The sequence below is a fragment of the Acinonyx jubatus genome, chromosome X (assembly GCF_027475565.1).
Source record: "Acinonyx jubatus isolate Ajub_Pintada_27869175 chromosome X, VMU_Ajub_asm_v1.0, whole genome shotgun sequence".
In the NCBI taxonomy this organism is placed as follows: domain Eukaryota; kingdom Metazoa; phylum Chordata; class Mammalia; order Carnivora; family Felidae; genus Acinonyx; species Acinonyx jubatus.
In genome coordinates, this window is record NC_069389.1 from 104958456 (window position 1) to 104985545 (window position 27090).

The 27090-nt window shown below is 38.1% G+C and overlaps 1 protein-coding gene across 9 annotated transcripts in view; it reads right to left on the bottom strand.

The window, feature by feature from the left end:
• ENOX2 (ecto-NOX disulfide-thiol exchanger 2) overlaps positions 1–27090 on the bottom strand; it is a 256913-nt gene that overhangs the window by 145390 nt on the left and 84433 nt on the right. For 7 of the 9 annotated variants that reach the window (XM_053201692.1, XM_027054214.2, XM_027054209.2 and 4 more), the window contains one exon: positions 8570–8713. The exons of the other annotated variants lie outside the window; for them this stretch is intronic. The gene's annotated coding sequence lies outside the window, so the exon portion shown is untranslated. The remainder of the gene's footprint in view (positions 1–8569; positions 8714–27090) is intronic. 9 annotated transcript variants of the gene reach the window in all.

Consider the following 27090-nt stretch of genomic DNA (forward strand, 5'->3'; position numbering starts at 1 on the left):
GGTAGTAGTAATAAGGTATTTTAATTATTATACTTTGGGGTCACAGAAGGGAAAGGAAGACCTGTAGAGTTTGCAACCCCATGTGAATGGCCATGCTGACATGGTGGCAGAGGTATTCTGTGTTTGAAATTCACGAAAATGAAATCTTTTCACTGTGAGGTACTACTTTGAGGCTAATTCAAATAATAGAAGGTTGAGTTCCATCTAGAATTTGTCTTGATTTAATATATGGAAAAGTAAAACTCTAAATGTAACACCTGTAGGAAAACAACCCTATTTCTTTGTAGCACACAGTGAATTCTCATTGCTAGTTTCCCTTGGCTTAAAAAAATTCTAATGATAGGACTTAGAAAAATCAAAACTCATGTTAATCTTCAAATGAACAGCAACTTTGGGATCGTGGGGGCTCTTGTCCTATTTGCCACCATTCTGTGGCAAGGAGGGAACCATTCAATTTGTGAGAGAGGACAGACAGGAGTACTAAAGAAACTTCCCGGGGCTTTCACCCATGCCTACTTGTTCCTTGGCACAGGAGAGTTAATTTATTTGATTACTAAGATTAGAATAAAAATAAGTGCTCATGTAGGGCTCAACTTTTCCATCCTGGCTCTCAGGACAAAATGCCCTTGTGTTAAGATGATCTTCTATCTCTTATAAACCGAGCAGAGCTTAGTTAGGGCACAGGTGCTGTTTTCCAGTGGCATGCCCACAGACCCACCTTGTTCTTAATTTGTAGCTTCCACTGAATTGTGACATAGGCCATCACTCTCAATGACAGTGGCTGGGGAAGTAATCTGCTCTGCGGATTCAATCTGCCCCATAGGCGGATATCAAAGCATACATTTGGAGTTGGAGATGGTAGGGAGCCTCAATAGGCCTTAGGCTTAAGCCATGTTCTTCATCCAGTTTTACTTATAATAAAGCTGATACAACATTTTATTCCTCACACGCCTTTCTGTGTTTGTTTTCAGTTTGATTCAGAACTGGAAGGAGAAAAGCCCTCACACTCTCAAACCGTAACAAGCAGAAGCAGTAACTATAAAAGTAAAAGAAGTAAAAATCTGACAGTTTTCAAAATACTTTCATTTAACAGATGTGGAAAGTGAGGTTTAAAAGAAAAGGCTTCTGTGATTTACCCAGGATCAAAATACTACTAAGTGGCATGCCCAGTACTAAAATTACAATCTTTAGTATTCTTTTCACTACATGCCTGAGAATGTTCCTTTCTGTTATTAAGGCCAAGGAGGCCCATACAGACCCCAGGATCAAGGACAGTTGCTTTGGTAATGTTACCATTCTAACAGGAGAGGAAAACAACCTCCTCAAATCTTAAGAATCCTCTTACTCTGAAATTGAGCTATACTGATGTAAAACTGACTTTTTTCAGATAAGTCCTTACCTTGAAATCAAGATATTGAAAGAGATCCTTGAAATCAAGATATTGAAAGAGATACTTCAGAAAAAACTATATAACAATGTTTAAATCATAGATAAATATTATACATTTTTTTCCCATTTGGATAGAGTTTCCATAAGGGTGGGCTGGGATAGGGGACACAAACTGTCCCCTGCCAAGTAAGCAAAGGTCACAAAGATCTTATTCTATGATTTTCTGAGCTGCTAGAGTCCAGCTCTACAGAGGCAATTTCCTCATAGGTGTTTCCCAGTCTCAAACTTCTTTTGTAGCTTGAGATCAAAGGGCCCTCCCCTGTGTAGCAGGTAGAATAAATATGGGATGTCATATACCACTGGGTTAGCTTGCTACAAATCCCATAATACTATTAGCATGGGGGTAGCCAGCTCCTCTAAGGTTATACACGCGCTTTCTGCAGTACAGATGAATCAACTGCATGCCACAGTCCTAACCAGTTTGAAATGATTATATGGCTCTGGTAGTTCTGGTTCTGCCACTAATTAACCATATGACTTTATTTTATTTTGAGTTTATTTATTTATTTTGAGAGAGACAGAGACAGTGCAAGTGGTGGAGGGGCAGAGAGAGAGGGAGAGAGAGAGAATCCCAAGCAGGCCTCACACTGCCAGCACAGAGCCCTATGCAGGGCTCGAATTTACAAACTGTGAGATCATGACCTGAGTTGAAACCAAGAGTTCGATGATCAACCGACTGAGCCACCCAGGCACCCCACTCTGTGACATTAGATATGCCTCTTCTCTAGGTCTCTGCTTCTTCCTTTGTGAAAATGATGGAGTTAGGCAAGGTTGCCTCCAACTCTAAAATGCTGTGAGTCAACATCCGGCAATAGCCCTTCTATTACCAACACATGAGGCTGACTCACACTTGGTGTCTGCCAAGAGAAGTACTAAAAGCTTAGATACAATAAAGTCACAAAATCATTCCAAAGCCATTCTCATGGTGGGGTCAACTTAAGACAGATATATTTGCGTTTTTCTATTCTGCCTCTTTTGTACCACCTTCAATCTCCCGTCCCCGTGACAATCCATGAAGATAAACATTTCACAATGAGTTTCTATCAATATGAGAAAGAAGTCAGCTTACTTTTGGGATCATCTAGTTATCAACATATGGTTTTATTTCTTGAAGTTGTAATCAGATAAAAATGTCCAATGGACTAAAGAAACTGAGTAGGGTTGTTAGTCTTTTTTTTTCTTATTTTAATTCCATTTGAAGGAATAATAGGCTCTTCTTGCTTTTGGAAATATAATAATTCAGCTGACATGCTAGAAATACCAAACACGAAGATATAAAATGGTGGCATTTTCTCTCTTTAAAAACAATCAATGCTTTCATTTGTGGACTTCAAAGTACATATGAAATAAAAGTCTCAGCCGTGTGAGTCTGAGGTAAATCAAAAGGCTGTTAAGTGTCATAGAAAAGTTTTCTGGTTCATCGCCCCTCTTCTAGGTAGGAAAGGAAACAAAAGTACTCCCAAACAGATGAGTGCTTATCTCACTTTTATATTTCTCTCTCAAACAGGCTTACACAACTTCCCCGTAACCATTCATTCCAATATAATTCTTCCTTATGTCTGACTTGGTGCTGTACAGGCCCACTTCATCCTATTAATCTCGCCTTGGCAGTGCTAGAACTCTTCACTGTCTTTATTGTCAAGTCTCACTTTGACTTCCAGAAATTCTAAAGGAATACTTGGAAAATGAGTTAGGGGTCTATGATCAAGTTTAGATACTATCTGGAGGTCCTTATCATAACATTCCTGGAGATGCTAGTCCACCTTAGTCAAAATCATTTCTCCTCTCTGGTTATTAGCACTTCATCTCTAAAATGAAACAAATATGAAAATATATCAAGGAAAGAAAGAATTGCCATACTGATGCAAATTATTATTGAACATAAGGGTCTTCCTGGAGATCTTTAACTCTTGGAGTTGGGATTCAGACGTTATTGCAAATGGAAAATGGTTGAGGATGCCTCTTTCCATACTGAGCTATTCATCACTCACATGAACTTTGAGAATAATACTACTCAGTACTGGGCATCATGTATTTAAGTGCAAACCTATCTTTCAGTACAGGTCTATGAGAGAAGACAATGGAAACAGGAGTATGTCCACATCTGCATCATCACTCTGGTATCATAATTATCCCCAGGTTAGTTGCCTACTCTTCCAGAGAGCTGACATTTTCTTTTGAATACTAATGTGTCATGAGGTTGCTTAAAAGAATGCATTCAATTTTAGTGATCATCTGATGGCCTTATTGACTCATGGATTCTTCCACTTTAGAGTAAGAGAAGAGGATTGGTATCTCTGCTTCTACAAGTCCAGGTGGATATCAAACAAGAAGGCAGTTGGCATCTTCTGGACAATCATTATAATTTGATGAGGTTTTAACAATCTTCTACTCTTGAGCCATGAAGTGTCATCTGAATAAGTGGACTCACTGCAATTTCAGAAAATTTGTGCTACTGCACCATTACTGAGGAAACATTTCTATAAGGAAAAGGTAAAATTTGAGAGCAAACACACTCTAAAGAATGCTGAGATCGCCTTAAGATAAAAGCTGCAAAGCAGCCAGATCTACAAAGGAAGGGTTTGTGGTCAAATACTGCAGTGTTATCTAATCCAGATTACTGATCTACTTCACTGAGGAGTTGGGACAGGACATCCAAACTCTACCTCTGAGTTTTCCTTGTGCACTCATGAAATTTCACCTGGTAAAGAGGCAAGGATTCCATTAGGGCCAGGCATTCTTTTCACAAGCACCTGGATCTGATGTGTGGCTTATCTAAGGATATAATCTTACAAATGTTTGGAGTTTGACCTTTAGGGTCAAGTGAGGAAGTCAATTGATCAACATGAGATACCAAGTGTCCAGTTTTATTTTATTTTTTTAAATTTATTTATTTATTGAGAGAGACACAGTGTGCGTGCACACACACACACACACACACACACACACACACACACACGGTGGGGGGAGCAAGGGAGAGACTTTTATGCAGGCTCCACACTCAGAGCAGAGCCTGATGCAGGGCTGGATCTCACAAACCATGATATATGCATGACCTGAGCTGAAACCAAGAGTTGGATACTTAACCAACTGAGCCACCCAGGCACCCCAAAAGTGCCCAGTTTTATACACAGCTCTACTCTGGCAGTGATAAGAGAATAATAGAAAATATTAAGGCCAGGGTAAAGCAATTATTCATCCAGATACATGATCAATCAATAAATATTTCTTGAGCATCTATTGTGTGCAAGACACTGTATCTTTGCTAAAAGCCATTTTAGCAGGAGTCAGGGGCCCTTCCAATAATGGGTTAATGACTGAGTTAAAAGGCTAAGACATATTTACATGAACAGATAACAACAAGGTAATCTATAACCAGTGTCAAATGAGTCATATGAATATGAGCACCAAGGGGTTTCACAGGTACAAATGAGCAATTCTAACTGATGATCCAGAAAGCCTACTGGAGACGGTTGGATTTGTAGCAGGTACTTTTAGTTGACAGGATTTTGACAAGTTAAAGGAGATAGAGCACACTAGATAAAAAAAATGGCATGAGCAAGGTACTAAGTAGGTGGGTGCAATGCTGGTCTTGTAGTAGATTACCTTGGCTGAACTAGAAGACTTGTTTTATAGAGTAGCAGGGAAAGAAAAGCTGAAGAGACCATGGGATCTCAGAGTTTAGAGGGATCCTAGAAATGATCAAATCTGCTCACCTTACTCTCACACAAACACAGATTTCCTTAGTGTGCCACCAATGTTTAACATATATTTTAGTAATGGGTCCGGATTCCTAATATCTACAGGCATAACTGTGGCATAAGAGTTGGAGAGAGGCTTTGGAGTTAGAGGCCTGCCTAAACCACTTGCTAGGTGTTCATCCTTAGGTTAGTTTATCAAACCTTTATTTCTTCACCTATAAATGTGGATGCTGACCAAAAGTGGAGGTAGGGACAGAAAGGAGAAAGAATGCTTGAAGGAGACAGAAAAGGATGAGGAATCTGTAAAGTGCATTGCCAAGGAAAGCAGAAGTAGAGAGAATTCAAGGTAGGGAAGGTTGTTAACAGCATCAAATGAACAAAACAGGTCAAAGTGGTTGAGACCAGCCAAAAGGCCAGGGACTTTGACAATTTGGAGGTCACTTGTGACCTTTAAGAAATCAATTTTAGTATAAAAGGAGAGAGGCAAATTGTAGAAAAGGATGAAATAAGAGGGATGGGAAAGGAAGAAAACCAGAATGTGTAGTGAGGAACTAGAACTGCAGTCAAAGACCCCTCCTTATTTGCAGTGACAGGAGAGTGAGAAAGATGGCTTTGATTCAAAGGGGTCACATGGTTCAGTGATATAATATCTGGATGTGTAGCTCAGCTTAGGACTGAAATGACTGGTAGTTCTGTTAAGGACTTCCAACCCTAGCCTTCCTCCTTGCTGAGATGCAGGGAACAGTGACAAAGGACGAAAATACAATTACAAAGCAATCTACCCATTTATAATGCTGTAAGGTTGCCAGCTGAGCAATTATAAGAGCTTCCCCATATAGTAAAACCTCATTAATTTGGACTTCACATTTTTGGAATTTGTGGCAATTTAACCTGGGCTGGAGTCACAAAGAAAGGGTACTACTTACAAAGAAAGGGTTCACTAAGCAAACAGTGTGAAAAAGATTGCAAGAGAGCTAATTTAGCCTGCCAGGGCCTATTTCACCTATCTAAAGAAAATAGTCTTTTTTTTTAAGAACCTCAGCATATTCATTATTTGAATGCAAATTGATTCTGCTAATTGTAGATTAGTATAATCTATTGCTAAAATCCTGTATCTGCAACGGTTACTTTGCTCTCACTGAATATGCTCATTAGAAATAAAACTGCAATTCTTTAAAGTTACTTCACAATTCCAATGAATTCATACCCCTTTCCCCACTCTCATGAATTAACTACAGTTCAGGAGGTATTACTCTAAACTAGCACATCACTTATTAAGAACACAGTGGAAAAACTAATAAGTGATCAAAAAAGGCCTCAGAGCAGCCAAAATAGATTTCCTAAAGTTGATGCCCTAAATCCTTTAACTCTTTCCATACCAGGTTCTCTTATAGCTGATTTAACATACGGATCTGACATACCAACTTGGAAATGGCTGGCTTTTTTTTTTTAATGTTTTATTATTTTTTAAATGTATTTTTGATAGACTGCAAGCAGGGGAGGGCCAGAGAGAGGGGGAGGACAGAGGATCTGAAGCAGGCTCTGCGCTGACAGCAGCGAGCCCCACGTGGGGCTTTAACTTACAAACTGTGAGATCATAACCTGAGCAGGAGTTGTATACTCAACCAACTGAGCTACCCAGGTGCCCCTGGGTTTTTTGTTTTTTAGTGTTTGTAACTGATTAGAAGGAGAAAAAGGGCTGCTGCATGAAGGGACACTGAGAGAAACCAGAAGTGACTGCAGACTGCAGAAAGGAGACAGGACATGTATAAAATATGGCTGTAATAACTAAAAAGCTACCAGACTGTAGGACATTTTACTGTAGAGATAAAAGGCCTATATTCCTTAGTAAACCCTGAAAACTGTAATAGAGTGTTATAGTGCAGTACAATAACTAATATCTGGAATTATGCCTATAAATGATCAGAGTTGAATACATTCCTTAAAAAGGCAGATACATTTACACACACACACACACACACACACACACACACACACACACATGCAATTTGTATCCATAATGGTTAACCTAAAAATGTGAAATGTGTTGATACTCAAACAGGTAAAGTTCATAATATTATCATATAATAATAGTGATAACAAAATAGCAACATTTATTAAGTGATTACTGTGTGCAAACATCATGCTAAGCACTTTACCTTATATAATTGTGTTTAAATCCTAATAGGTGGGTTTTAGTACCATTTCTACTTTACAATTGAAGTGAAACTCAGAGAGGTTAAGGAACCACCCCCCCAGGCCACAAACAGAAATAGAGCTGGGATTAGAACTCACACCAGTTCTTTAGCTATAAACTATGCTTTTCCAATGTTCCAGAAAATACAGCTGTCTAAAAATCACTCTTCTTGAGAGCTCCAGAGAGCTGTGTTTTACTGTGTTTTTGTTTTCCAAATTTGTATTTGACAAATACCTTGATTTATAAGTGAAAGGACGTATAATCTTCGAATCAGATATGATCTTATATGTTTGTAAACATGCTCCATGTTACAAGGTGAATATAAAATAGTAAAAAAAACAAAAAAACAAAAACAACAAAACAAAACACCGTGAACGTGTCTATTAGGCTAATCCCCAATCTCAGATCAGTTTCTACACACTGTGGATACTGTTTTCAAATGACTAGCCAAGCAACAAAGAGATACAATTTTAAAGTATCAAATGATCAGTTAAGAATTGGTTCTCCTGTTGCTTCCCCACTTGTTTTGGAGAAATTTAACCTGAGAATAGGCTAATGGAACATGAAGGTAAAGGAGGATTCCAGGGGAGGATAAAAACTCAGTTGACTATTATAAACGGTTTAGGGTAATCAGCTCGTCACCTGTTCTAAGAGAACTATGAGGGCATAAAACACATGTGGGCATATTGTGTACTGGGGGAAACAAGGCTGGGGTGGGGAGATGCAAATATATGCAGTTATCTGCATTACGGGTAAAAGTGAGGGTAGCCCACCACATGGACACGCAAAGAAAAACATACAGTGAAAGCATTCACTCATGAAATCCTTCTACTTAAATCAATGTTTTTTACTCATCTTTTTTTTTGTGTGTGTGTGTCAAGCCTACCCATTCAAGGGTCAGCTACAAAGGTCACTTCTGCTGTGAAGTGTTCCACAATGCCCAAGGCTGAATTATACTCTTCCCCATTTGTGCTCTCATAGGGTTTTTTACCCTGTTTTCCACAGTTAGCCACATTACCAATGATACTCTATCTCATTATTAGTTATTCTTGTATGTGCTTCCCCCCCACTCTACCCCACCGTGAGTTCACTGAGGGCAGGGGACTCTTTCTCATTTCTGTGGTTCTACAAATCCCAGCGAAGTGTCAATCACATACTAGGCTCTGGGAAAATGCTGACTCAATAGCACTGGCTTAAGACAGTGCATTATTGCCTAGCTTACCTGAAGGAGCATTTGTTCTCTTTCTTTTCTTGCTTGACTCCCCTCCATTCTCAATGAGGCCTTCTGTGACCAGAGGGCCACTTGCACTACCAAACTGCAGGGGTTCGTTGTTGTTGGCAGGGTCAAAGGGCAGCTGGTTCAATCCTAAAGAAGAAAAAGAAAGCCAAAATCCAGACTCCATTAAGGACTGGGGTGTCTCTAGATTGTATTATATGAGCCACTAGAGGAAAACTCTCTAAATCTTAAGAAACTAGGAATAATAGGTGAATTCCTTAAAACCAGTTGCCTTCTGTAATTTTTCCAGATTTTGTTGACAAGTACAGATTTAAAACATAGGGTCTTGTAAGACTGTCACTCAGTCTTATAAGAAGATCCCTGACGTTTCTGGGAAATTAGCATTTTTGGCCACAAGCTATAAAATTATCTTCTACCTCCTTCCTTAAAAGAGGTAAGGTCTTCTTTAAATGTGGCTATGGTTAAACCCACGGTTCCTTTGAAAAAGCTTGGTTATGTATTCCTCAGACTGTCCCTTGACATTTTTCCATTCTTTCACTGCAAGGTGATGCAGATATCATTAGAGCATCCTGGCATCAAAGTCACTGCCAACAATAACAGAGGTTTCTACAAAAGAAAACCACAATTCTATGGCAAATGAGAGAAGGAAACAAAGATACAGAACTTGCAATGAGATTAGTTAGTAGTTGGAGTGCTGGGGAGTAATGACCCGGGTTTGGCTAGTGCTACTTCTATCCATTCCAAATGATGCCACAGCATGGTTACTTTACTAGTTGCTGCTGCATCATCTAAAACGGCAGAAGGCACTGTCTACTCTCTAGGTCTTACATGCTTCAGCCCGGGAGGAGCAGAGGGTTTCTTACTCATCTGGGACCAGCACCTGGAATTTCAAGTGTTTCAATTAAAACTTCATGAAATGTGGAATCAAAAGCTTTGTTAAAGACCAAAGTTAGGTGATCTCTCTTAAGCCTTTTAGCCACTGGTTCCCTAATCCTATCAAAAGAGGAATCAGGTTGGCCTGCCAGGCTCATTCTTTAACCCTCAATGTTTCAATGGGCAGCAGCTATACAATTCCTGAGGCAATGTTGTAAACGGTCAATAAAAGCTTGGAGTCCAGTCAGCTAAAAGTCAATCAAGTTTCAGTAAAATGACTGCTAAGATCCTAACAAAATGTCTGTACATTATTGGTTTTAGTTAAAGTATCCCTAGGCTAATGTTTTCAGCCCACATAACAAATACCATTTCTTCAGCAATCAGACTCCACTTGGCACACCTCCATTAAATGTCTTCTGGGATTTGTCAAACATTTTTCCTTTACATCACCTGAGTAACTAAGTGAAGGAATGAAAACTCACTTCTGTATCTTAAGTCAACTGTTCACTGCATCATATCCATGTTCTATTAAATCCCTATCATGATTAGAAAGAACTAAGGAAACAAACATCAATACATAGCAATGTATTAAATACATAACAATGTATTAAAAAACATTCAGATAAGGCCAAGACTATTTTCAAAGAAGACTAGATTTTTATACAATTTACAAATGAAGAGGTTTCTTGCACCTGAGTGGTCCCAGGGTCAAATGTGAGTAGTGTACTGTTAGAAAAACTTTTCTTGGTATTTCCTTCTGCAATATTATACTGACCAAAACAAGCTCTATGGGGGATGGAATGGCATAGTGGATACAGCATGTGTTTCGATCAGGGCTAAAACCCAAAGCTGTGTCTTTTACTAGCTGGCAATTCATGTAATCTCCCTTACTCTTAGTTTCATAATGTGTAAAAATGGAGTGATAACATTTGTACAGGGTTGTTGCAAAGATTAACAAGATAAAAAATATATATTTAAAGTTATGATTATCTTATTCTAAATGAATTAAAAAAAACAACCTTTTTCAGCTTGTAAACTCTTCTAACGAGGATCTTCCCCCCAATACTCTTCCCAACCCACAACTGTATCCCTGGTGCCTATCATCATGCCTGGCAAATAGTGAGTGTTGAATTAATGAATTAATAGTCCACAGGGAGGGGTAGGTGACTCATTCCATTAACCTATGTAAAGACGTGATAGCTGATAATCAAGAATTAATGCCACAACTTAGAAGTTATGATGCTGATTATATCAACATTACTTAAAATAATTAGAATTCAAATGCATCTCTATCATTGGAGAACTATACTGCAAGAAGGTGAAAGCTTGATCAAAAGGAATGCTCAGGGATTAGGAGGTTCTGATTAATGATGGTTAATCAGAAATTTTTTTCCTTATTTTGTTTTGCATTTGATAATTTTACAGAATAATATATTAGTCCATTTCCCTGCCTTATTAAGTAGATGACTTCCAGAACTTCAGAGTTCTTACAGATGTTCTTACAGAACTTCAGAGCCATAATCTATAAAAGGAAGCTAATAACAGTGCCTAACTCATAGGATTTTTAAAATGATTAAAATGAAATTATGTATGTAGAAGATTCTGCATTACATCTGGCATATAGCAGATACTCAATAAATATTAACTGCCACTACCATCATTTTGAATTTCTATTTCTATTCCATTTCAATTTCTAGATTGTTGATGTGCAATGTGCAGAGACTGGTCTGAATTTGCTCTGATTCAAGGATAGACCTTTTTTCCTCATTGAATCTTTTCATTGTTGGCTTTACCTTTTTCTAGAAGTTGGAGTCCAGGAAAAGAATCTGCTAAATTAAAAGTATTCAGTCATAGATATTTGACTATAATTGTTTTACTGTTTATTTAGTCCCAGATGATAATTTTAGGGATTTAGGTATTTTGTTACTCTTCCTAACATACAGATTTTTGTTTGGCACTACATAAAACTGAGATTTCAAGTACTTTCTCTGTGTCCACCTCATATATGATCCAGATTATGTGGCAATCCTGATAATTTAAGCACAACATCACAGGCCTGTTTCTTATAGAAAAGGATCTCATATCAAGGTGAGAAAGACATGCCACTCAGTAAGTTGATTGATTGAATATGCATCCACATTTTATATTCTCTGGGACCCCATACAGTCTCCAAAGATTTGTAGTGTTGAGAACAAGGGCTATATAGACAGCAAAATCCTATGACATCAGTGCTTTCTAGCCACTTTTATTGTATTTTTTTTATTCATCCCCTAAGACAACAGAAAATAAAGCCAATAAGTCAGTAAATCAATAGGTACTTAGAAGATCTTTTCTGTGTCATGTATATGTGATCCATGCTGAATGCTATTGTAAGTAAAATAGCCCCATTAAAACTATTTAAATTCTAAAAAGAAAACTACCACTTTAATTTCAAGGATTCTTCCTGCAGAAATTATGACTTAAGTGTAAAATATAAGCAATTACCATATTGTAATTCTCACCAAAACTATAGAATTTGTCTTTAAATCTCTTATGGAAGCTAGTTCTACTAATTTCCCACTATACATGATGAAATCATTAGATTAAAAAGATATTAGGAAAATGTTAGACTGGGGGAAACTTTTGCGGTTATTTAGTTCATTCTTTTATGCAACACAGGAATCTTATCTATAGAGCCTAAATCCAGGGGGTACTTCTTGGCCTGGGGACCATTCCTTGCTGTGCTCCCAGAGATTCACCTTGCTTTGCTGGCCTTTTTAAAAACTCCTGCCTCCTCTATTTTGAGGGTTCCTTTTTCATCTCCCCCAATGTGCCTACGAAGTAGGATGCATTTTATTCAACTATTAACTTGCTTATTGTCCCTAAAATGAGTTCATGGCACGTCTAACTTTGTAAGCGTCCTATTGATAGTCACTGCAAGAAAAATAGACGAGGGAGCCATGAACAGTTTAACAGAGCAATGTTAGACATTTTCTAAAGTCTTAGATAGTTCTCATTGTCCTTGCCCTTTTATTCCTGAGGGTAAATGTAATAAAACTTTGAACTTTGCTCATTCATGTCTCCTCCCATCTTGTCCCCTCACTGCCTAACCCCACAAAATATACAGTTTGTCTAAAGGGAAGCACAAATTGATAATAAATAAAGGAAAACATAATAAACATGAGTGTTACAGATTTTTGCTATTGCTGTAGTTTATGATCACAATTAAGTCCATGTGGTAACGTAATCTCATCTAAAACCAGGTTGACTGGTTTAGAGAGCTGACCAGCTGTTACTTCATGTCACGTCAAAATACAGATTATCTGACTTCATAACACGCACTTTCGAAAGTATGCATATCGGGGGAAGGGTGGGGGTGGGGTCCTTGGAGAATGACATTTCTCACCCAGTGGAGCCAGCAAATTAAACATCTCAGAATGAAGTGTGTTTCTCAGTGAGTTCACAGGCAATGATGTCTGCCATACAGATGCAAATGATTCCTGGGCTTTGAGGGGAGCACTGAAGAATTTTCCTGACTCTTGTGAAAGAAGATCAATGATCTCTTTGTGCCCAGCTGCTGTTAGAGTTACTGTCACAATTCACTTTACAGAGCTTTCCACTATCAGGTCAAATTAGGACTAACCTTCATGATGCAATCTAACACTTTTAATGATTGCTCCAGGTTATGGTATGGAAATATGACCATGTGGGTCCCTGCCACTTCTTATTTGCAGCTGCGGGCCATAGACTTAAGGTGGTACAATCTTAGCAAAAAGGAAACACAATTATACTCTGGATTAATTCCCTTTGAAAGAAAATGGTTAGCTACTGAGAAATCTGGTAAATTCAATTCAAGGAAGCAACGTCCAGACAGACATTTAGATTGAAAAAATAGAGTATCCGTTTTTGGCAAAAGTAACATTATAGCTAATTTGTGTATGAAACAAATTTCTGTAACCTGAATCCTATTTTCCAGCTGACTTCAGTCTGAAATCAGGGGAAGTAGAGGGTCCCCAAATTAGTTTTTACTTCAAAACTTTTGGAGAAACAAGGGGTTATTAGGATAATGGTTAGGACCTTAGTGTGCTGGTAGGTGCTTTTGTAGGATTTATCTATCCCTGGGAGCTTCTCGTCCTTCCTCAGCATAGGCCTGAAAACCTCTGACTCCATATTTTCAGCTGTCACTACGGAGTTGCTCCACTTGCTACTTCTGGGGGAATATTTGCCATGTCTAACAGACCTGGGCTGCAGTATCACTTTGTGGCCACAGTGGCTAGCAGCCAAAACAAATGAACATTTCTTAGTTCCAGGTCTTAGCTCATGTCAAACAAATGAAACCTACTTTGTCAATTTCATGAGTTCAATATTCTGTATAACTGGTTTAGCTGAAACAACAGTAATTGTAAAAGATCAATAGGGGAGCGAAGGTAACAGGGAAAGTGATGACAAAGAAAAAGGCCAAAAGCCTTTTCTACTAAGGAGCTTGCTTGAATGGTGGTGAACACAAAACCTTCCAGGGAAAAATTTACATTCATGTCACTCTTTCAAGGTGTGATACAGGTGACAGGCAGATTTTTATTGATAGTGATCCTTCAGCAACTTTTTAGTGATTCCCTAAACTACTGGTCAGGCATTCAAGGCCTTCAAAATAAGGCCCCACCCATTTTGAGCACTGTCTTTCACTATGCTTCAGCTTGTACTCTACCCCAACACTTTTTGAACTTTCATGTGCACACATGTTCCCAGGGGATCTTGTTAAAAATGCAGATTCTGATTTAATAAGTCTGGGTTGTGATCTGCTTTGCTAACAAGTCTTAGATGATGCTGACGCTGCTGGTGTGGGGAATCACACTTTGAGTAGAAAAGACTGACACTCTAGCAAAATGGGACTACCTGGTGTTCAATGAATCACTCCAGTAATTTCCTTGTCTCCACACCTTTAGCTCACATTGCTCCATTACCAACTTCTTGAATTCCAACTTTCAAAATACTATACTATCCTTCTCTTAGGGTTTATCTCAGATGTTATTTCCTTCATGATGCCTTTCCTTAACCACTTCCACCCAATTGATGATATACACAGCAATGGAACAGGGCTACCAGGGGATCAACCATTCATTGGCTGTTAAGAATGTGTTCTGTTTTTACAAACATTATCTTTTCATTTTCTTTTCTAATTATTCCCATTTTACAACAAAGAAAGGGAATCTTATAGAATTTAGGTAAATTTCCTAAGGCCATGCAGCTAATAAACAATACAGCAAGGAACTTGGGCTTTTTTAAAATTCTAAAACACTGTTCTGGTTCCCCTCAGATTCTCATCTGCATTTTTCATATGCCTTTTAGAGCATGCCTTGTGCTATAGTTCTCTGAGTATTTCTCTTATCCTCCCTTATCTCCTGCCTTACTCACTGACACTAAGTTGTAAACTCCTTTACTACACACTTTACCTCCCAGTAATTTTATTTAAATTTTTTTTTGTTTATTTATTTTTGAGAGACAGAGATACAGACTGCGAGCGGGGGAGGGGCAGAGAGAGAGAAGGAGATGCAGAATCCGAAGCAGGCTCCAGGCTCTGAGCTGTCAGCACAGAGCCCAAGGCGGGGCTTGAACTCACAAACTGTGAGATCATGACCTGAGCTGAAGTCAGATGTTCCATTGACTGAGCCACCCAGGTGTCCCATCCCAGTCATTTAAAAAATCTCTTCCTCCAAGATGCCTGGCATGATGCCTTGTACAATGTTACAAACACTCCAGACATGTGTATTGATCTGAACTCTGCTACAACTTAGGTACAATACTTGTGTTTCCCACCCCAGATGCTAACCAACCTGCTGCTGGGGCTGTCATGAAGGGAAGTATGATTTGGGTTCCTTCAGCATTCTTGGTATCCCCTCTAATCCAGGATCCCTGAAGACTCTTTGGGGAGTGCTGGTAGATGGTCATACACTCTACCCCCAACCTTGATTATGCATAACTTCATTCTCCAATGAAAAAGGCAGCACTGTCCTCCCCCAGACTAAGACTCTTATATGAGAAAATACTATAAAAGAAACTCCATATATGGATCTTTTCTTAATAGTTCTATGGATACTGGGTTATAGATCCCTGCTTTACAAACTGCAGTCAAGAAGAGGCAATCCCTAGAGATGTACTATCCAACACAGTAGCCATCAGCCACAGTAGCCATATAGCTGTTAAAATCTAAGTTTACATAAACTAGATGAAATGAAATGAAAGGAAAAGTTCAGTTTTTCAGCATCACTAAGCCACATTTCAGGTGCTCAACAGCCATATGCGCCTAGTGGCTACTGTATCAGTAAGCACAGTACAGACTCTTTCCATCACCCCCCAAATTTTATTGGACAGTGCTGCTCTACAATAAGACCTGGATTCAAACCCACATCTGCTACTTACTAGGTGTACCATTTACAAGAGGTATAAATAAGCCACTTGATTTCTCTGGGATTGTTTCTGCAAAGTGGGAATGATAATGCCCCTTCTTATAGGGAAGTGAGGAAAGTTCGATGAGAGAATGTATATTTAGGATCTACCACATATTACACACTAAATAAGTGTATAGTTCCTTTCTAGTCTAATCGAGGGTTCCTATGAATTTGCCTCAAAAGCAGAATAAGAAAATTCAAGTGGTGTGGCTCTTTAGGCCCCGAGGCTACATCCTATTTACGGCTTAGAGGATGTTAGCTTTGCATTCATGTTATAACCCTCTTTTTCTTTCAGATAATACACAATCATCAGGGTAAAACATTAATAAATAATGCTGGGACTAGTCACTGATGGCTCTTTGCTTGTGCTATTTTTAGGAGAGGAGACCATATTTGTCACCTTGAACTTTCCAACATGAAAGAACCACACTTTACCCTTACAACTGAAATGCTTCCTCTCAAAGCTTTAATCAGTGCTCAGTTTCAGCTGGCTGCTTTATTGTTAGAAAACTACTAACAGTGACACTAGAGCTGGAATGGAAAAGGACTATTTCTCTCCAAACCCGTATTTTCCTATGCTCAGAATGTTACCTGTGTTTTTCCTGTGGGGCTGACATCTCCCAGGCCTAGTAAAGGTGAATTATTTCAGAGAAGTCTGAACTAAATCTGTTAAGGTGCTTGAGTTCTGTGAGCAGGAAGGCAAAATATATATTTCCAACTTCAAGAAGAAGAATGCTTCAGGATTCTTTTCTCCCATACAATTTAAGGCTTGGGAAACACAGCAAAATCACATTCCTCAATGAAAACAAAGTTCAAAAAAAATGTTGATTTGATAGAACAGTTCAAAGTGACAGATGGTAGATGGGTGATTTATCATTTTCCTTAGGATAAAGTCTGGCAGTCTTCAGAGGAACGGAGAAGAAAAAGTCTTATTTTCCTGTAGTTTATCCCTGAGAACAGTTACAGCAACTACCCTTCTCTCCACATCTTTAAGGGTGGGGGATTAGAAAGATGGTGATTGATCAGTGCCTACTTTGAGCTGGCTCTAGGCCATGCTGCGATTCCTGTTGACCAATTTTCCACTTGAGTGACAGGAAAAGGGTAGGTTCCTAACACACTGACCATTAGGTTATCTGTTTAATACTTGCCTGAGAATGTGCCCAGAGGCACTGTATTATGGGTGTCTCTGTCTAAATAAAATAAATAATTGCAGATTTCAGAGCCTGAGGACAGAGAGTTGTTCTGGTATTGAAACTGGAGTCTATCTTGTCAGATCTGTAATGAGGTCTTCCCTTCAGGCAGATTGATTTCATAAAGCTGAGGTAATTATCAAAAGCAAGCACAGTTCTCCCTGCAGAAACCACTCTGCTGGTTTTGAAAACTAGCTAGTCAACTGGATCTGGTCAGGAGCCTTGGCTGAGCCAGACCTTTGCGTAGTAACAGTTACTACACACAGAGTACGCCAGTTTGTTCTAATAGATTCTTAAGATGCCAGTAAATACATTGTAAACAAGGTTCAACAAAATAATTTCACATGCTGTAAGTGAGTGAAAATTGAAGTAGCAGTCAGATAAATCTGCGTGCCAGTGTAGGATGCTTTGAAGGAGAGAGTGAGACCTGGAACTCCTTTGGTCTTTGCAGAGTTAATTTTATCAATTAGTGCTAGAAGGATATTGGTATCCTTTCAGACTGATGCCCTGAACGAATAACATTTGTATGTTTGTTTTCCCCAAATTGTACACACTAATTTCACTAGATTTCCTTTCTTCATTTCATTCAGTCTTCATTAACTATTTACCCAATCGCTGCACTACAATTTTAATTGCCTTATAATTAACCAATGATGAGTTTGTGATTTAGAAGTCCCTAAAGATAGAACTACATAAATACAGTAAATCCTCATTTACATGTTTGAAAGATTTATCCTTCGTCCTTCCCCCCACGCCATTAATTTTGCTATACTGTATCACTAATGTTTTGGAGTTATGCTTTCTGCATTCCCAATATTTGATCCCCATTTGGACTAGTTTTTCAAGAATGTATGATAAACAACCCTGCATTAGCTGTGAAATTAAACACACAGGAGAAAACAGGTTTCTGTAATATATTAATACATCCTTTGTAGATCCATACCTCCACTATAAAAATTCCACCTGAGGAGTATCAATACAGGGTGTCACCAAGAGATAAACTCCTTTAGAGATGTCCCTGGGCTGAAGTCAAACCTACTACTTGGAAGAAAGCTAGAATCTAGTCTTTGAGAAGATGACATGACTATAAAGGAAAAAAGCCTTCAAAAAAAAAAAAAAGAACTAATTTGTGTTTGAAACAAGTCTTAAACTGTTGTTGTATAAAAGAATAAGTAGGATCTTGGGGCTCTTCGGTGGCTCAGTCGGTTACAGTGTGGAGCCTGCTTGTGATTCTCTCACTCTCTCTCTATCCCTCCTCTGCTCTCTCTCTCTCTCTCTCTCAAACATAAATAAATAAACATTAAAAAAATAATAACTAGGATCTTCATTTTGCTCCAGCCTGGAGTGTGAGGTGTTCAGTGGCTGAATCTACAAAATAATATTGACAGATAGTCTCTCTTCTTATTCATCTAATTCATTGAAACATTTCTGTGGGGCTGGCAATATGCTAGGCCCCAGCATTTCAGGACTTGATAAGACAGTCTCTTTCCTCAAAAAGATCACAACTAGAAAGGAAGGCAGATAAGTACAGAGAAAATCTGGCCCAAAGTACTGCATCAACTTCATTTCTTGCTATTTCACTTCCCATAAGTACCCTTTGCTTCATTCATACCAAACTTTTCAAATTCCTCAAATATGCTAGGCCTTTTCATGTCTGTGCTTGTTTTTTCTTAAAAAAGAATTATTTTATTGTGGTAATAACACAGCATAAAATCTACATTGTTAAACTTTTAAGTGTACAGTACTGTATTGTTCACTACAGGCATGATGTTGTATGGCAGATCTCTAGAATTTATTAATCTTGCATAATTCAAACTTTATGCCCATGGACTAGCAATTTTCCATTTCTCCTCCCCTCAGCCACTGGTAACCACCACCATTCTACTCTCTGATTCTATGAGTTTGACTATTTTAGATACCCCATATAAAGTGGAATCATACAAGATTTGTCCTTCTGTGACTGGCTTATTTCACTTAGCATAATGTCTTTAAGGTTCATCTCTGTTCTTACATACTACAGGATTTCCTTTTTTAAGGCTGAATAATATCCCATTGTACATACATACTTTTTTTTTTTTTAATCCATTCATCTGTCAGACATTTAGGTTATTTCCACACTTTCGCTATTGTGGATAGTGCTACAATGAATAGCGGTGCTAATATTTTTTTAAGATTCTGATTTCAATTCCTTGGGATAAATAACCAGAAGTGAGCTGGCTGGATCATATAGTTCTAGTTCCAATTTTTTCAGGAACATCCATATGTTTCCATAGCAGCTCTACCATTTTGCATTCCTAGCAACAATGTACAAGAGGTTCAATTAGTCCACATCCTCACCAACACTTATTATTTTTTATTAATAGCCATCTTCACAGGTGTGAGGTGATATCCATTGTAGTTTTGATTTGCATTTCTCTCATGATTAGTGACATGAAGCATCTTTTCATATGTTGGCCATTTGTGCATCTCTGCAGAAATGTCTATTCAAGTCTTTAGCCTGTTTTTTAATTGGGTTATTAAGGTTGTTTTTTTTTTTTTTTTCTATTGAGTTGTAGGAGTTCTTCGTGTATTCTGGAAATTAAGTCCTTATGTTTTCTCTCATTCAGTAGGTTGCCTTTCACTCTGTTGATTGTTTCCTTTGCTGTGTGTTTTCTTTTTAGTATGATGTGGTACCACCTGTCTATTTTTGCTTTCATTGCCTTGATTTTGGTGTCATTTCATGAAATCACAGCCAAGACCAATATCATAAAGCTTTTCCCTATGTTTTATTCTAGGAATTTTATTTTTTATTTTTATTTATTTTGGGGGGGGGGACACAGGGAGAGGGAGAGAAAGAATCTTAAGTACACTCCATGCCCAGTGTAGAGACTGATCTCACAACTGTGAGATCATGATCTGAACTGATATCCAGGGTTGGACGCTTAACCAACTGAGCCACTCAGGCACCCCTCTTCTACGAATTTTAGTTTAAAATTTTATATTTAAATGTTTAATCCATTTTGAGTTGATTTTTTTGTATGTGTAAAATATGGGTCTAAATTCATTCTTTTGCTTGTGGATATCAGTTTTCTTGACACCATTTACTGAAGAGACTATGTTTTCCCCATTGCACATTCTTTGCATCCTTGCTGATGATCGATTGATAGTATATGCTGGATTTGTTTCTGGGCTCCCTGTTTGGTGCTCTGTACATACCATTCCCTCTGCTTAAATTACAATTTTCCCTTTATCTCCACCTGGAGAGCTCTTATTCATCCTTCAAAACGTTGATCAAATCTTTAGTGAAAAGTTTCTTAGTCCCCAAAAGCTCACTCCACAGGAATACACAGAGCCTTTTTATCAGAGCACTTATTGCAGGACCTTGGGGTTCATTCTGGATATTTGTGGGGTTGTATGTATTCTGGGTGGAAGGCTGTCAACATCTGATCTATGCCTAAGCTTACAGTTATGGCAGAATGCAGGATGCACTGGTGAGAACTCACCAGAGACAGAGAGACCAGTTAGAACACCAGGGTGATACGGTGGAGAGATGATGGTAATTATTACTTCAGACAGTGGCAATGCATGGTAAAAATGAATGGATTTCAGAGATATTCATGAAGTGGAATCCTCTGGATTTGGTGTCTAATTAGATCTGGGAGTTGAGGGGATGAGAAGAGTCTGAGATGACTCCATTTTAAAGCTCTTAAGTCACAGTCTTGAAAATCATGCAAGGTTTGTGGGCTTCAGTATGAGAAAAAGCACAATCCAAGCCTATGCTATGCTGAATATAAAACCACTTCCAATCTCTGTTTACCATGACATAAAGGCTGCCAGGAAACACCAGCAAATGGCTTATACTTGACCTTTACTATGTATTCTTAATAAAGCCTGTCAAAAGATATCAATTCATCCAGAGAAATATAAAGCAGAATAGTGTATGAGGCAGGATAACATACTACTGGGCTAAGAAGAGAGAAAAACATTTTAATAATAGCTCTCAGACTTGGTTTATTTTGTCTACAGTATTCACAGACAACGTGTGTTTGCAGGTCAGGAACACTTCATAAATTTCTTCCATTCCTCCCTTCATATTTCTTTCTTTTCTCCTACTCCCAAATAACTCCTCAAAATGGTCTTATTAGAAAATCTTGCATTTTAATAGCAGTTGTCTTTTGGTTATTATAGTATGTTGGATTAAGCTGATGTTTCTCCTTTAACAATACTCAAAGAAAGCTTGGAAAAATTAATGCTTCGTAGTTTTTCTTTCTGCCAAAGAATATAGCAATGTAATTGTCTGCTGGAGAAGAAGCACTCTAATCATCTTTAACTTTAAAGTAAATTCATTTCAGAAAGATGCTTTGAGACAAACAACTGACAGAGCAAATCAGGGCTCCTAGGAGATTGGGAAGTGATGGATTGCCTTGAAGAGAGGGCTACAGCCGAATTCAATTCCATGATCGTTTTCAACTTAAGGGTTTCTCTGCAACAAAATAGCACTGCATGGAAGTTAAAAGTCCTGTTACGTCATGAGATAATAGATCTTAAACACTGCACAGATTCTTAACACCTAAAGTTCTACTCACCCCAGAGGCAGCAAGTGGACAACCCATTCTGATTAAACAATAGAGGAGTCAGTTGTACCAGGTGAAGTCAAAGTGTGAAAGCATTGTAACTTTCTAAAACTGCTGCTAGGAAGAATCCAGGACTGGAACACACCTAAACATCGTCTAGATCCAACTGACATCCATGGGATCTTGGAATGGGTTTCAAAAGCCACAGTGTTACTTTGATTTAGAAGATCATTCCAACTTTTATTTCCTCCCTAGCTGAATCCATTTCCATCTTCCATGGTGTTCTTTTTGTTGTTGGTATTTTTGAGCCCCTTCCCCACAGGTTTGGGAAATGCATTCTTTGAAGACAGATTTGGACTGGTAAATTTACAGCCTTGGTAAAATTATAGGCTCAGATTTTCCTGGAAGTTGGGCACTTGCCTAGGATGATGGTGGAAGGAAGAACTGGAATAGCAATGAGCTAAGGCTATGAATACCTGACCAGGCAGTCTAGCCTACTGGGCAGATGCCAAGTATGACCATATAGTCAGAGTACAGTAAACCTATTTAAGAGTCCTCACTTTGTGCTCCTAAAAGACAATTGTTTTCTCTGATACACATGTGACCCAAATCTGGTTTGTCACAAAGTGAACAGTGCCAAAAGAAGTGCCATATTCTTTTGTTTTTCACTAACTACTTTCTGCTTCCATCAAGTCCCCAAACTCACAGATTTGTTAGGAGTGCATCTCATTTCTGGCTACATATTAAAATTACCTGGGGGAACTTTTAAAAAATACCAATGCGTGAGCCCCACCCCCTATAAATCCGATTTAATTGGTTTGGGTGGGGCCTTGGGATCTAGTTTTTAAAAGATGCCAGGTGATTATAATGTGCAGCCAGGACTGAGAGCTGTTGCTCTAAATGGAGCAAATGAATACACTGACCAAAGTGTTTTTTTAAGTTAAAATCAGGTAACACTTAGAGGGTAAGTTCATTTACTCATTACCTATAATATTCAGGGAACTGTATTGGTTGTGTGCGATAAATAGGTTAGATCTAAATTTGTCCAATTTATAATGCTTCCATGGAAAAGGTGGAAAGAAAGATTAGAAGGGTTGCTGGAAAAAACAAAAAGAAACTGAAGTCTTGGAGGAATTTGGGGCAAAGTATATTTAACAGGATTATGTTCATTTCCTTGCTCCAGGAGATACCAGCTAGAATACTTCAGAATTATTGTGTCTCTTTTCCTGTCTCCCAAGAAAGATTCCAAACTGCCTTGGGGATAGGCTTCAAACCTTACAACCTTTGGGACTATAGGCCAGTCACCACTGCCCTCAAGTAGATCATTCATTTACTCCACTACATGTACAATGTCATGAAGAATGTTGGGAAACACTGTGTCTAAACTACAACTATTTTTAATAAAATCAGGCTGCGGTGTGGTTTGCTTATGCCACCTGTAACCTCAGTGATTCTTCAGTGATTCCACTGAACTTTAAGAAGGATCTGGTAAAGGGGCGCATGGGTGGCTCAGTAGGTTAAACATCCAACTTCAGCTCAGGTCATGATCTCATGGTTTGTGAGTTCAAGCCCCACGTCGGACTCTGTGCTGACAGCTCAGAGCCTGGAGCCTGCTTCAGATTCTCTCTCTCTCTCTCTCTCTCTCTCTCTGCACCTCCCCCAGTTGTGCTTGCTCTCTCTCCCTCTCTCTCTCAAAAATAAATAAAAATTTAAAAAACAAAAACAAAACTTAAAAAAAGAAGGATCTGGTAAAATGTAAAAAGTGCTATGGAGGCACTTAAGTATAGTGGAAGAACTGGACACAAAGGCACAGACTATATGGTGTCTGTTCTTCCAACAACTCAGTTGGGAAATGGGCAAGTATTTCTTGGTCAATGTTTCCTCATCTGAAAAATGAGAATAGAACCGTGTGATCTGCAAGCTCTGAGTTTAAGGTAAAACAACAAGAAAAGTGTAGCTAGAACACATTAATAAAAATTTGATATAAAACTCAGTAATGGGTAGCAAACGAGACAAGAGAATGCCTAGAAGAATGCCTTCCTAGTACCACCAACTCAAAACTTACTTTGAAGTCAATAAATGATTTAATAGTAATACAGTTAAGGCACCCTGAAAAAAAAAAACCAAAACAAAGCATTTCCAACACTGCTCCAAAAAAAATCTTCTTAAGAATTTTTCTAATTATAAACAAGAAGTTGTAAGGAAGTACAGAAAGGTTTTTTGTTGTTTGTTTTTTTTTTTTAAATAAGATATTTTGGGGCACCTGGGTGGCTCAGTTGGTTAAGCGGCTGACTCTTGATTTCGGCTCAGGTTATGATCTCACGGTTCCTGAGATGGAGCCCTGTGTCAGGCTCTGCACTGACAGTGTGGAGCCTGCTTGGGATTCTCTCTCTCCCTTTCTTTCTGTCCCTCCCCCCCCTCAAAAATAAATACATAAAAGTTAAAAAAAATAATATGTTTGAATACCAATACATCTTCTAAGTAACTTGCTATCAATCAATATTATTTAGAGCACGTGTATTACAAAACTCAGTAAGAATCTAATGCTGAAATGATAAAAGCATGTCCAGCATGTTAGGAATAAATTATCCTAATTGACCAAAGCTTTGCTCACATATTAGACATTTCAAAATATAGTGATATAATGACAAAAATTCCTGTCTCTCTCTGCCAAAGTTATAGTGATTGCTATTAAATCCAAGCATGGTATTTGTGTACACAGAAGAGCAGGCAACAATTACAATCTAGAGATATTTTAAATTTAATCTTTTTTTATTTATTAGTATTGTAATACAGCAATGAGCATTCAGAAAAAAACCTAATCACTGTGCATTATGCAACAATCAGACAAAATACTCCTAATCGCCTGTCATTCTTTTTCCTTGGTCCCTGGGTACTCATTAAAGGTTAATTTATTTAAATCTCTCAAACATTCATTTCAATCTACTTTAATAAACTAATGAATCTTTGGAACTTTGCCTAATCAGCTTATGTTTTCTATTTTAATACATCTACAAAATGTCTTTTTTTCTAAGCTCATTCTTATTAGTTGTCTTCCCTCTTGGAGATAGGATTGTGCTTCACTAACAACCGGTTTTGAGCATTTGGTGACACACTTACAACCTCACCCAACACACAGAGAGTGGCTATGGCTTGTCTATTGCTCTTAAACATAGTCACATTTTAGAGGATAGTGAAATGATTTATGTTTAGTAGGATAATGATCCTCCAAATTGAAATGGTTATCTTACAGTTTAGTGGGAGTCACAATTAAAGTAAAAGCTTCTAGCAACTTTGTAACTTGTCAAATACTGTGAGGGCCTATCAATGAAACAATTTAATTCTGGTCACTGCAAACCAGAGAAATGCATGGTATATGCCATGTAGACTGGCAAATATAAATAAAGCTGAGATAAATAAAGAGAAATCTTCAAAAGAACAGTACCATCTAAATGGCATCTAAACTTATACCTTACAATCTGTTCAACTGCCACGTTAAATACATTTTATTTAATGGTAACGTTCAGGAATTGTTTATATAGCCATATCAGGGTGATAGCCAACATTCAGGGACAGCACTCCACCTTCTACACTAAAATGCCAGAAACCAAAACCTTGGAACACCAGAATATTATTTCTAACTCCTTCCCTAACAATAAATGACATTATCATAGAATTTCATATCTTACCAAGTACTTCCACAACATCCCTATGATGGAGAAAAAGATTAATGTCCTTGCTTTGTAGATGAGAAAACTGCAGCTCAGGGGAGCTTCAGTGATTTCCCAAGGTCATAACATGAGTGTGAGGAGGGCCTGGAACTCCCATCTTCCAGCTACATATCTTTCCCTTGTAGTATGTTATCTTCCCTGTAGGGTTTATACTGGGATTAAAGGTTTTTTTTTTAATTTTTCTAAGTTTTGTTTCATGTTTTTATTTTTAAGGAATCTCCATACCCAATGTGTGGCTCAAACTCACAATCCTGAGATCAAGAATCACATGCTAGGTGCCCCTAGGATTAAAGTTTTTACTGATGGCTAGCTTACCATCAATGAAAGAAAAAGTGCAAATGTTATCTCCAGATGATTAGGTAGAAAATAAATCAAAGTGATTAAAAATAATTATGATAGGGGCACTTGGGTGGCTCAGTTGGTTGAGTGTCTGACTCTTGATTTCAGCTCAGGTAATGATCCCAGGGTCATGGGATCGAGCCCATCTTTGGGCTCTGCGCTAAGAGTGGAGCTTGCTTAAGGTTCTCTCTCTCTCTCTGCCCCTATCCCCCACTTGCACTCTCTCTCTAAAATAAAAATAATTATGATAAACTATTCAACATAACTTATATCTTCATAATATAGCAATTCAATGGAGGGTAGAAGAGCTAGACTTCTTAATTTTAAGTTTTATTTTCATGTAACATATAAATAAAAATAATAAATGTAATTTCCACCCTTGGTATAAATTTCAATTACTTTAATGTCTAGTGGAATTTGATGCTTGACTTCTAAGTTATACTGCTAAAGGTTTTCAAGTTGTCGTCTGCTTTTCCAAATAGTAACTCCAAAGTATTACATTTCAGAGTTCATTGTTCATTCATTACTGGTCTGTCCACCCATTCATTCACCCAATAATCCAGATGACATTTGTGGAATGCCTACTTTGAGCCAAGCCACAAGACAGATATGGACTCTACCTGAAATTCCTGCTGTTTCCTCATTTGTTGAGACTAAGAACTCCTTGAAGACAGGAATCCTGTCATTCTGCACAGAATATAGCCAGTTCTATTTGCATAAAATCACTTAAATACTTTTTTACTTTTTTGACAGTGAGCTTTCTGGCTTCTCCTGCTGCCCACATGCCCCTCCAGACATATGGGAGTTAGGGGAAGAAATAGCAGTCTGCTTATCAAGTCTGACCTTTGGATAATGACTTCAGCTCTCCCATCTGAGCTTGCTGCCGTTCTGCCTTGTGGTCAACAAAATGATTAGGCTAAAAATGGCAATATATCTGTTGCTGCTTCCCAGATATCTTCTGGAAAGCTACATTAAAAAAATGGTTGCTTCTGCCCTTCAGCAAAGTGGTGAACTGTATCACCAAATGTACTGTCTTGTCTGATTCATTGAAAAGTTGAAGCTTATTGACACGATGTGGATAACTTTGAAAAATCCTCAAAAGCAGGAACATTTCCTTACTGTTACCATTAAATAAAAACTTGATTTTCTTATTTTAACAATAATAAGTTATATTCAGAAATTGCTATTACCTTCTCTTTTCTTTTTTAAAATTTCTTACTTTAATTCCAGTCAGTTAACACAGTGTTCTATTAGTTTCAAGTGGGCAATATAGTGATTGAACATTTCCATTCATCACCCTATGCGCATCATGATAAGTACCCTTCTTAATCCCCTTCCTCTATTTGACCTGTCCTCCACCCCCTCCTCTCTGCTAATCATCAGTTTGTTCTTTAT